The following is a 12593-nucleotide window of genomic DNA, read 5'->3' as shown; positions in this document are numbered from 1 at the left end:
AAGCTCATTTTGAAACATAAGAAACACGAGGTTGGACTAAACGAGGACTCAGCCTGGACTAAAATGGGTTTAGAACTCGAGACATGGGTTTGAACCAGCGCTGCCAGGACTAAGCCCGGTCCAAGCTGCAGGACGTCATCTCTCACCCTGACTCACGCCTCACTCATCAGTCACATGACCACTCAGATGCAGTCACATGACCTCCTTCCATCCACAATGCACTGGTCAGCACTTTCTAAACTAATCATCTATTACCTTTGTCTTTCTACTCCAAATTCAGTTCTTAGCAAGAAAAGGTAATGGACGTAATCAATTTGGCTGTGTCCACGTTCGCAAGCCGGGACGGCATCAAAACTGGGACTAAACCGGGACTAGAGCAGGAAAAACTAAGTCTAAATACTTGAACTAATGAACCAATGAAAAAGCAAAAAAAGACAAACGTGGTTTAAAAAATGTAAAATAGAGAGAGAGAGAGACACAATATTCAACCGCTAAAGCTGCACTCTAACTGTCTTTATCTGTATGGCTTTAAACACATATCTCCACCAGGCCAAGTTACAGATCAGATCTGTGGAGAGGCAACTCACAGCAAGAAACAGCAGATTTATCAAGATGTTTTTGAGCAATAAAACCCCTGATTATGTGAAAGACAGAGGAACGTTCTAACCCAGTGAATAACTTTAGTCAGTTACAGGGAGCACCTTTAATGTACCAATAGATTAAAACAAAAAGAATCCACCTTAATTCACAATGAACCATGAGACATTGGGCCAGGAGAGCTGCACGGTCAGACGGTCAGTCAGAGGCTCTGTTCTGACCAGGCGCTTGTCGGACGATGACTCTCCATATAATCCTATAGGCTTCGGTGCAAAGAGTACCAGGAGGCTTTGTGCAGCTCTTAACAAACAATAGAGCACTTGTGTGGATGGCTGGAGGGTCTTAGTCCAGTCCCAGGGTGGTCCACGTCCAGAACTAAACCGCTTTAGACCCGAGCAGAGAAAAAGCCCTGACTGACGACACATACAAGACTGTTTAATACGCCAAATATGAATAGTACATTTCATACATATAGAACAGATATATAACAGGGCAATAAGAGGATGGGAGGGCATCTGACAAGCTATGTGGAATTACCTCAATAGGAAAGGAAGAATATTTGGGTGTATACTTTTTGCCATACAACGCAGGATACTGCCCCTGAACTCTCTTTTTGCAGTAGGCCAAGTTGTAAATGTAGTCACTCAAACATAACTAATGTTTTCCTCTTAAATACAAATTCAATTGTGTCTGAATTACAGTGTCGATAAACAGGAAGCAGTCGTTGCTGATGTGCTTTGCTAGCTTTGTTGTGCTAAGTCTGTGGGTTCAACATATACGTTAGCATCAGTGGAAATACACAAGTCAGCGTTTGATGAGAAATCATTATTTTCTCTTTGTATCTGCTTTTTGTTGTTTCGTTTCAGTTGCATTGAGTCTGCATTCTCTTTTATCCAGTTGTGCTAAAGCATTCCAGGGGCCAAAAGACCACTGTGGAAACGAGTACCACTCACATAGCACACTTTCAGACGCACCAGTGGAAACATGGCTATAGTAATAGTAACAGCATAACAACAGAACTCTTTCAATAGCTCGTAATGATTTGACCTGCTTCACTAATCATCTATTTGATTCGAATTGAAGAATATCTTAAACAAATCTTGTGTTCCCAAGTACTTTAAGCAAACAATAAGAATACACGTGTTTGAATAGCAAATGTACCCATTAGTGCCATTGCTCACAAGGAGTACCCGCTCATGCGACTTCTCATGGAAGGAGTTTGATTTGGCATTTAAATAAGTTGGAGGAATTTGGTTAACATTTTTATGCAAAGTTTAATGGATGTTCCGTGTTGTTGTGCCATTACAAACTGCTGTGTGCGTCTCCCATGCAAAACACTGGGGACGTTACACTGCAGAACTCTCACGCTGCTGTTTCCAGAACATGAGGGTGAATTATTGAACATATTCTATGTTTCTCAAGAAAAAAAATTTAAAGTATTTCCAATCTACTTTTTTAAACTGAAACGATCTTGTTCTCATCAAAAACATACGAACAAACGCTCGTCTTCTCTGAGCCTCACATTGTCTCTGGGTTATTGCGTTATGGGGTAAAAATCAGGACGCTCTCTGGGCTCGTTCAGAGACCGCGCATGGCTCTATTATTAGCATAGCATTCCCTCTGCCATGGTTCTCAAACATTTTCACCTCCAAAATAACAACCATCGGCATTCACAAGCCACAAAACCAAAAAAGTACACACTGAACTTTAGTCGGCCAACAAATAATAATCTACATTTTCCACTGCATCTGAAGGTAGTCAGGCTTGTCCAAGTGTTCTCCTGCAGCCCGACTGATCTGTGCGAGGTCTTCACAGTCTGGGAAGACTCGCTATTGGAGCGGACAGGAGCAGAAAGGAGCAGGCAGGAGCAGACAGGAGCAGGCAGGAGCAGACAGGAGCAGGCAGGAGCAGACAGGAGCAGGCAGGAGCAGACAGGAGCAGAGAGGAGCAGACAGAAGCAGAAAGGAGCAGGCAGGAGCAGACAGGAGCAGGCAGGAGCAGACAGGAGCAGAAAGGAGCAGGCAGGAGCAGACAGGAGCAGGCAGGAGCAGACAGGAGCAGAGAGGAGCAGACAGAAGCAGAGAGGAGCAGGCAGGAGCAGAGAGGAGCAGGCAGGAGCAGACAGGAGCAGACAGAAGCAGAGAGGAGCAGGCAGGAGCAGAGAGGAGCAGGCAGGAGCAGACAGGAGCAGAGAGGAGCAGACAGAAGCAGAGAGGAGCAGGCAGGAGCAGAAAGGAGCAGACAGGAGCAGACAGGAGCAGAGAGGAGCAGACAGGAGCAGAGAGGAGCAGGCAGGAGCAGAGAGGAGCAGGCAGGAGCAGACAGGAGCAGAGAGGAGCAGACAGGAGCAGAGAGGAGCAGGCAGGAGCAGAGAGGATCAGGCAGGAGCAGAGAGGAGCAGACAGGAGCAGGAAGGAGCAGACAGGAGCAGGAAGGAGCAGGCAGGAGCAGACAGGAGCAGGTAGGATCAGGCAGGAGCAGAGAGGAGCAGGCAGGAGCAGACAGGAGCAGGCAGGAGCAGAGAGGAGCAGACAGGAGCAGAAAGGATCAGGCAGGAGCAGGCAGGAGCAGAGAGGAGCAGACAGGAGCAGAAAGGATCAGGCAGGAGCAGGCAGGAGCAGAGAGGAGCAGGCAGGAGCAGGCAGGAGCAGAGAGGAGCAGGCAGGAGCAGACAGGAGCAGAGAGGAGCAGGTAGGATCAGGCAGGAGCAGAGAGGAGCAGGCAGGAGCAGACAGGAGCAGGCAGGAGCAGAGAGGAGCAGGCAGGAGCAGAGAGGAGCAGACAGGAGCAGGAAGGAGCAGACAGGAGCAGGAAGGAGCAGGCAGGAGCAGACAGGAGCAGGTAGGATCAGGCAGGAGCAGAGAGGATCAGGCAGGAGCAGACAGGAGCAGGCAGGATCAGAGAGGAGCAGACAGGAGCAGAGAGGAGCAGGCAGGAGCAGACAGGAGCAGAGAGGAGCAGACAGGAGCAGACAGGAGCAGAGAGGAGCAGGCAGGAGCAGACAGGAGCAGGCAGGAGCAGAAAGGAGCAGGCAGGAGCAGACAGGAGCAGAGAGGAGCAGACAGAAGCAGACAGGAGCAGACAGGAGCAGACAGGAGCAGAGAGGAGCAGGCAGGAGCAGACAGGAGCAGGCAGGAGCAGAAAGGAGCAGGCAGGAGCAGACAGGAGCAGAGAGGAGCAGACAGAAGCAGAGAGGAGCAGGCAGGAGCAGAGAGGAGCAGGCAGGAGCAGACAGGAGCAAAGAGGAGCAGACAGGAGCAGACAGGAGCAGAGAGGAGCAGGCAGGAGCAGAGAGGATCAGGCAGGAGCAGAGAGGAGCAGACAGGAGCAGACAGGAGCAGGAAGGAGCAGGCAGGAGCAGACAGGAGCAGGTAGGATCAGGCAGGAGCAGAGAGGAGCAGGCAGGAGCAGACAGGAGCAGGCAGGAGCAGAGAGGAGTAGGCAGGAGCAGGCAGGAGCAGACAGGAGCGGTGGTATTAGCATACAGTCACACAGACACATCAGAGTGTTATCTGCCCCTCATTGTTCTCTGTGTTTCATCTTAAATCTAATCTGAGACTGAAACTGCTGAACTTTGAGGTTTGGTCCACACATTATGTTGATGCTGATGCATTTTTACGCATGTGTTTGGCCTAAACAAAGCCTTTCTGGCAATTTAAGGCCAATAGATGTGCTAAAAAGGGCAAATACAGGCCCAGTATATTGGATTGATCTCTAGTTTTATAGTTTTAAGTTTGTTTTTGTCTCATTTGAACTCAAATTTTCCATTTCTAGTTTAGACTTGGTGAAGTCCAGGTTTCTAAGACCTCGGACAGAACTTGATCTTGTGTAGTCTTTATTTTGTCCTGGTTTAATACAACATTAACTGGTTTAGTCCTGGTTTAGACTAGTTGGGTTGATAAAAGATGACTCAGTGATAAGTCCTTCATTGCTTTTTAAATATTTGACATTACAAACATGATTCCACCCATAGATTAAGACCTAAAGCTGACAGAGCCAAACTCTCACATGAAGCAAAGGAGGACCAAAACCAGGACTAAACCCAGGACTAAACCAGGACTAAACTAGGACAAAACTAGGACCAAACCAGCACTAAACTAGGACCAAACCAGGACTAAACCCAGGACTAAACCAGGACTAAACTAGGACAAAACTAGGACCAAACCAGCACTAAACTAGGACCAAAACCAGGACTAAACCCAGGACTAAACCAGGACTAAACTAGGACAAAACTAGGACCAAACCAGCACTAAACTAGGACCAAACCAGGACTAAACTAGGACAAAACCAGGACTAAACCAGGACCAAACTAGGACCAAACCAGGACTAAACTAGGACAAAACTAGGACCAAACCAGCACTAAACTAGGACCAAACCAGGACTAAACTAGGACAAAACTAGGACCAAACCAGCACTAAACTAGGACCAAACCAGGACTAAACTAGGACCAAACTAGGACCAAACCAGGACTAAACTAGGACAAAACCAGGACTAAACCAGGACCAAACTAGGACCAAACCAGGACTAAACTAGGACAAAACCAGGACTAAACCAGGACCAAACTAGGACCAAACCAGGACTAAACTAGGAGCAAACCAGGAATAAACTAGGACCAAACCAGCAATAAACTAGGACCAAACCAGGACTAAACTAGTACCAAACCAAGACTAAACTAGGGCCAAACCAGGACTAAACTAGGACCAAACCAGGATTAAACCAGGACCAAACTAGGACCAAACCAGCACTAAACTAGGACCAAACCAGGACTAAACTAGGACCAAACCAGGACTAAACTAGGACCAAACCAGGACTAAACTAGGAGCAAACTAGGACCAAACCAGGACTAAACTAGGACCAAACCAGCACTAAACTAGGACCAAACCAGCACTAAACTAGGACCAAACCAGGACTAAACTAGGACCAAACTAGGACCAAACCAGCACTAAACTAGGACAAAACCAGGACTAAACCAGGACCAAACCAGGACTAAACTAGGACCAAACCAGGACCAAACTAGGACCAAACCAGGACTAAACTAGGACCAAACCAGCACTAAACTAGGACCAAACCAGGACTAAACTAGGACCAAACCAGGACTAAACTAGGACCAAACCAGGACTAAACTAGGACCAAACCAGGACTAAACCAGGACCAAACCAGGACTAAACTAGGACCAAACCAGCACTAAACTAGGACTAAACCAGGACTAAACTAGGACCAAACCAGGACTAAACTAGGACCAAACCAGGACCAAACCAGGACCAAACTAGGACCAAACCAGCACTAAACTAGGACCAAACCAGGACTAAACTAGGACCAAACCAGGACCAAACCAGGACTAAACTAGGACCAAACCAGGACCAAACCAGGACTAAACTAGGACCAAACCAGCACTAAACTAGGACCAAACCAGGACTAAACTAGGACCAAACCAGGACCAAACCAGGACCAAACCAGGACTAAACTAGGACCAAACCAGCACTAAACTAGGACCAAACCAGGACTAAACTAGGACCAAACCAGGACCAAACCAGGACTAAACTAGGACCAAACCAGGACTAAACTAGGACCAAACCAGGACTAAACCAGGACCAAACTAGGAACAGGAGAAACTATTCCAAGATTAAACCAGGACCAGCTCAAGTCTGAGCTTGAACAAAACCAAGTCTTGAAGGTGCACTTGTAACACTGTATAATAATAGACCTACTGCGGATTTACTTTTTTACAGATGTTTTTATTCTTATCAGGGGAGCCTTTCCAGAGATCTGATCTGCAACTTGACCCTCGGCTTGTATACATGAAGATAGATGATTTTAACACTATACAATAGGCTAACATGCCCATGGAGAAAAGCAGGTGGCAGAAAAAATGACATATTTACACCTTTAACATTACATATTGCACCTTTAACTGTACTTATTGCTCCTTTAACATTACTTATTGCACCTTTAACTTTACATATTGCACTACTTTGGTGTTTTGGTTCCAGCTGATTCTCCACCAGTCTCTTGATTGTGTTGCCAGGTTCAAAGGTGAAATCCAACATTTTAGACCTGTGTTTTGTGCTCTCTGATCTGAGAACGCTCCAGCACAAACATGAACCAGAGCACAGCACCTTTTACTCATGTATTCATATTTGGTTTCATTTTTAATTCATTTATAGGGCCTTTTACCAATAATATAATCATATAACTTAGCTTCACTTTGGCGATATTGATCCGTGATTGGTTCTTGGAGTGACTCCGCGTGAGCTCAGTGGTGGACTCTAGCTCCCTCTGCTGGTCTCACTCCTCACATCACTGCAGACAGAAGAGCTCCAGGAGTCCCTTGGTTTGGTTTGCACTTCTGTGAGCTCTGATAACACCAAGAGGTTCCAAGCCAATCACAGAGCAGGATCCAGAAGTCGTCAGGTGATAAGGGGCCAATCAGGAGACTGTCTGTGATTATTAGCCGCCGTTAGCCTTTGTAGTCCTTTAAAAGTGTTATCTGGCTGTCTGAGAGAGACGGAGAATGGAGTTGTGGGAGAAAAGAAGTGGAAAGAGATGAAGAGGGAGAAAGAACAAAAGCAGAAAGTGGGAGAAAGTGGAGAGTGAGAATGAAAAAGGGAAAGAGAGAGGGAGAGAAGAGGAAAAGAGGAGCTGATGACACGCCAGAACACACTTTTAGAGGAGAGGAAAGAGAAGGAAGAGAGAGAAAGAAGAAAGACAGCGAGAGAAGGAAGGAAGAAAGAGAGAAGAGATAGTGAAAGAAGAGAAAGAGGGAAGAGAGGAAGAAGGATGTGGGGTCAGGTTAAACTTATCGTCCATATTCCTTCTTCTCTATGTTCCAACGGGGTTTAATGTCAGTTATAATCACTGAGCGCGCTCACTCCTGCAGCAGATTCTTTGTCTCCAGAATAAAAAGACAGCGCTAAAAAAAATGATCCCCACGAATATTCTGAATGTCTTTTTCTGGAGAAGCAGAGAGTGAAGGCTGAACCTGGCCTCACCTTTAATCTCGACACGCACTTTACCATTAATCGCTCATCTATTCATATCAGTTAAGTATATAATTGGTCTTATTAACATTGAGCAGTTAAAGTAATGTATCCTCTGCATTTGACCCATCCTTTAAAGCTGGTCTGTCTCCCGACGCTCACAAACCCTTTGGAACATCGTTCATGTCACATGCATTCGTTTTAAGCACATGAACTTTCTTTCAGATGGTGAAACTGGGGTGGACCGCTCAAGCACAGCCAATCAGATCGCAGCATTTGCCTCTTGTCTCTGACATGAAATATAACACTTCATTATTAGATGCAGACAGCGTGCAGCGGCCTCATTTTTGTCACAGTCTTTACAATATACTCTTTAGGGGAAAACATAAAACTAACAAAAGAGAAAAGTCAGGGGCCCCAGCTTTAATGCCACTGGGGCCAACAGTCAGGAGCAGAGCAGCACGTGGGGACGTCTCCAGATCGTTGGACTGGAGCCTGGAGGACATAGCATGTTTGCGTGTTTGGGTTGAAGGGGCGACGCCCGCGTAGTTAACAAACAAACTCCTCCAAACCTGAGCGTCTCCCACATCTGCCTCTCCTCTCTCTCTCTCTCATGTAAATCTAATGAGACAGTGCGTTTTGTGTTGCGTGGCCCGCGGTCGGACCTTCTCCTCCCGCTCTCTTCTCGCTCCTCTGCTCTTTGATTCGTGACGTTGGAGTGGATTTGCAAAAACACAACACGGAGCGGTAATTGGACAGGCTGTCAGGACCAGAAGGCTGGAGATGTCTCCCGAAAAAAGGAAAAAAGCAGTGAAAGGATCTGAGTGCACGGCGCAGCTACACCTGTCAGGGAGAAGTGCTTCGGCTGGCTCCAATTTGCCGGCCGCATTTCGTTTCAAGTGTTCTGGAAGTTAAACACGCGGCTTGTCATGTATGCAGAGGGGTAAGCGCGGAGTCAAGACTCAGATGAGACACAGTCTGTGTTTTGATGAATCCATTTAAATAACTTTAACTGTTACGAATGATTGATGTAGCTGTGGTTAACGGCTGCAAAAGGAGCAAGAGCCTTAGATATGTATTTAAAGGCAGACAAATGGACTACATCTGGTCAAAAACGGGGAAAAGGTCTATACCAGAACTAAACCAAATCTATAATGCCTCAAAAATCCATTCTGTGACAGCAACATGCACTTAGCAACATGCAACAGTGAACATCTGCACCAATACACAATATACTACAATACTACAAGCTAGGGCATTGATTATTACAGAAATGGCGTAGTAACTAAAGGTAAGGAATAGTAATCAATGCGCTGTAGTCTTTATTGTCATTGTTAATGAGAGTCGCCCATTAGCTTCTTGCTAAATCCTCTGCAGAGCCATTTCAAAAGCAGATTTAGTACAAAATGCTCTAAAGTGACTCCGCGCTGCTGTGTCCACACTGAGGCTTATTGTCCTTATTAAGTTTGTCAAAGAGCTAAGAGCAGGACGCGCCACTAACACCGAGCTGCTGCTAGCTCTTGTTATTTCACCTGCTTTAATCCAGTCACTGTCACATTAAACAATGCAGCAGTAAAAACCTCCTCTGTGACTCTGCTGCACTCACAGGCAAATCAAATACTTAAACCCAGTGTTCTATTGAAGTTATTCCAGTTAAAAAGCCCACACTTCATTCAAAGCATTAATAACTTCCTAATAGTCTAATGGGAATGACAAACTTAAACTGAGTAATAATGGGTTAAATGTTTTTAAAGTGAATAAACATGATTTTAAACATGACAAACATGATCAGGATTATTACATTTTGTGTAACGAGCAGTTCTGTCACGAGCACTTCAGCTCCAGCACAAAACCTGGTGCAGGCCGATCATTGGACAGAACTGGCCTAGATCCAAGCCCCCGCCCAGGTGCATGCTGGGAGGCCACTGGCAGCCGCTCTGATGAGGATCAATAAGCTTGTGTGCAGCGCTGTAACGTGGAGCGCATGTGCACATCTATAGCAACGGCAGTGGGACCGGCGGTGGCGGGACCGTTGTGGCGGGGCCGTTGTGGCGGGACCGGCGGTGGCGGGACCGTTGTGGCGGGACCGTTGTGGCGGGGCCGTTGTGGCGGGGCCGGCGGTGGCGGGACCGTTGTGGCAGGACCGTTGTGGCGGGACCGGCGGTGGCGGGACCGTTGTGGCAGGACCGTTGTGGCGGGACCGTTGTGGCGGGACCGTTGTGGCGGGACCGTTGTGGCGGGGCCGTTGTGGCGGGGCCGTTGTGGCGGGGCCGTTGTGGCGGCACCGTTGTGGCGGGGCCGTTGTGGCGGGACCGGCGGTGGCGGGACCGTTGTGGCGGGACCGGCGGTGGCGGGACCGTTGTGGCAGGACCGTTGTGGCGGGACCGTTGTGGCAGGACCGTTGTGGCAGGACCGTTGTGGCGGGACCGTCGTGGCGGGACCGTCGTGGCGGGACCGTCGTGGCGGGACCGTTGTGGCGGGACCGTTGTGGCGGGACCGGTGCAGAGTTCAGAGCGTGGCCCGGTGAAGTCAGTGTGGTACTTTAGACCTCGTCCTGGTCCAGTCCTGACAAAGGGTTTGGCTGAGCCCTGGTGGTCCGGGTTTCCATTTACTGTAAAAACCACACCTTACCCGAGTTATCGTGCTCTTCTTTAGTTTAGTTTCTACCAGTTTATGCAACTTCCCTGATGCAGCGTCCGCTAAACGTCTCTAATGCTATATTGTGTAACTTCTACAGTCTTTTTCCTTGTTTTCCTTTAGTGTGTACAGTTTTAGAATTTCAAATTTTATGGCCAAATGCACTTCTTTATAGTTTTATTTATGCTTCCTAATTGGATTGGCAGAGGCAGAATATATTTGCTAGTGTTTTTAAAAACATCCCCCCCGCTCTTTACTCCTCTTTGTTTCTTTCTGCTGTACACATTTGGTGACAGTCTAGTCAGTGTAATTGGGCCCATTCTAAGTGTGGAAAGCCTGTTATTCTTTACTTACTTTGTTACTCTTTTGACCCTGTTCTCTCCTCAAAAACACACCTGGAGTAGAATTTTGCTTCATCACAAAAGTTTGAGGAATCCTGGTTAGAAAGTCCAGTCTGCAGCTCCTTTGTAACTGACGTTTCCTCTGTAACTGACGTTTCCTCTGTAACTGACTTTTCCTTGGTAACTGTGACGTGGCTCTGAGAAGCTTCTGCTGTTTTTAAGTCCATCAATCATCTCCAGACTCTGTGACGTCCCGTCGTCGTCATGATCATGATCAGTACAACTGCGTGCTGAGACCAGGAAGTAAACCCAAAGTGCGTTCCATGAAATGTGTATTTTAAACTATTAGTTTGTAAAACATTAGATGCCAAACTAAAGATCATGTTTAAAGGCCAATAACAGTAGAAATAATGCATCAAATTTAACTTTTTAAAAAATACCAAAAATACATAGGGTCATATTTTGACTGATAACGACAGCATTTCATCACCAGGTTGTTGTGTGTTTATTCAGTACCAGCAGCATTTTTATAACTAGAAATTGAGCAAAATGTTACATTCTTTGACCTAAACTAAATTGCTCTGAATTGGAGAAGGCACATCATGTAATTGTGCTGCTTGTTTCCACGGAGATGATGTTGCTTTACCTGGAATTTTACGCAAATCATGACTTGAAAAACATGAGATGACTTTTGTCACAGACCTGACTTTTAGGACCTGACGGAAAGATTTTAGGAACAACCAAGCAGTTAAGGGAGTGTGTGTGTGTGTGTGTGTGTCTGTGTCTGTGTGTGTCTGTGTGTGAGTGTCTGTATGTGTGTGTGTGAGTGTCTGTGTGTGTGTGTGTGTCTGTGTGTGTGTGAGTGTCTGTGTGTGTGTGTGTGTCTGTGTGTGTGTGAGTGTCTGTGTGTCTGTGTGTGTGTGTCTGTGTGTCTGTATGTGTGTGTGTGTCTGTGTGTGTCTGTGTGTGAGTGTCTGTGTGTGTGTGTGTGTCTGTGTGTGTGTGAGTGTCTGTGTGTGTGTGTGTGTGTGTCTGTGTCTGTGTGTGTCTGTGTGTGAGTGTCTGTATGTGTGTGTGTGAGTGTCTGTGTGTGTGTGTGTGTCTGTGTGTGTGTGAGTGTCTGTGTGTCTGTGTGTGTGTGTGTGTGTGTGTGTCTGTGTGTCTGTATGTGTGTGAGTGTCTGTATGTGTGTGTGTTTGTGTGTGTCTGTGTGTCTGTGTGTCTGTGTGTGTGTCTGTGTGTGTGTCTGTGTGAGTGTCTGTGTGTGTGTGTCTGTGTGTGTCTGTGTGTGTGTGAGTGTGTGTGTCTGTGTGTGTGTGTGTGTGTGTCTGTGTGTGTGTGTGTGTGTGTGTGTCTGTGTGTGTGTGTGTTTTTTACTATACGAGACATGTTATTATATAAGTTATTATATCACAGATTGAAATCCTCTCATTGAAACAGACGTGTTTGACCGTGTGTCAGGTCAGGTGGAGAGGACTGGATGTTAGAGCTTTTGTGACGGACTCATTGTTGTTTCCTTGAATGTTTATCTCAAATTGAACCTTCGCCTCAGAGACTTCACATGCAAAACAGCACTTACATTCTGCACAATGTGTCTCTTTTGTTAAGGCGAATCATGTGCACGTCCCTGTGTCATTCAAGAAATAAACTATGCTAAACAGACCATCTCATAAGGTTTGATCTCTCTTCAAACAAAACTGCCCTATAGGATATGTAGATATAAGAATATATATATTGTACAGGTGTAGAATGCATTACACATCTCTGCAGTGTTATTGGTTGACATCAGGCATTGACGGATAAAAATGGGTATGAGAAATTAAAATCCTGGATTGGTGCTTTAAATGCACCATACATCAAATACATTCGGTTTGAAATACATTTTAGTGGGTAGAGTTTTTAAAGAAAAGATTTTGAACACTGTGAAATTCTGAACAAAGAATGTAATTTGTGCTAATATTGGCTGTATCTCTGCTTAACATTGGCTTTATACATATAGTGCTGCTGTTGCTACGCGTCGCTGTCCCTCCTGTCACATCCA

This window comes from Eucyclogobius newberryi, unplaced genomic scaffold (genome assembly GCF_026437365.1).
Source record: "Eucyclogobius newberryi isolate DKJ021-1_F unplaced genomic scaffold, fEucNew1.0.hap1 SCAF_12, whole genome shotgun sequence".
Lineage (NCBI taxonomy): Eukaryota > Metazoa > Chordata > Actinopteri > Gobiiformes > Gobiidae > Eucyclogobius > Eucyclogobius newberryi.
Note: the sequence above shows the minus strand (reverse complement) of the source record.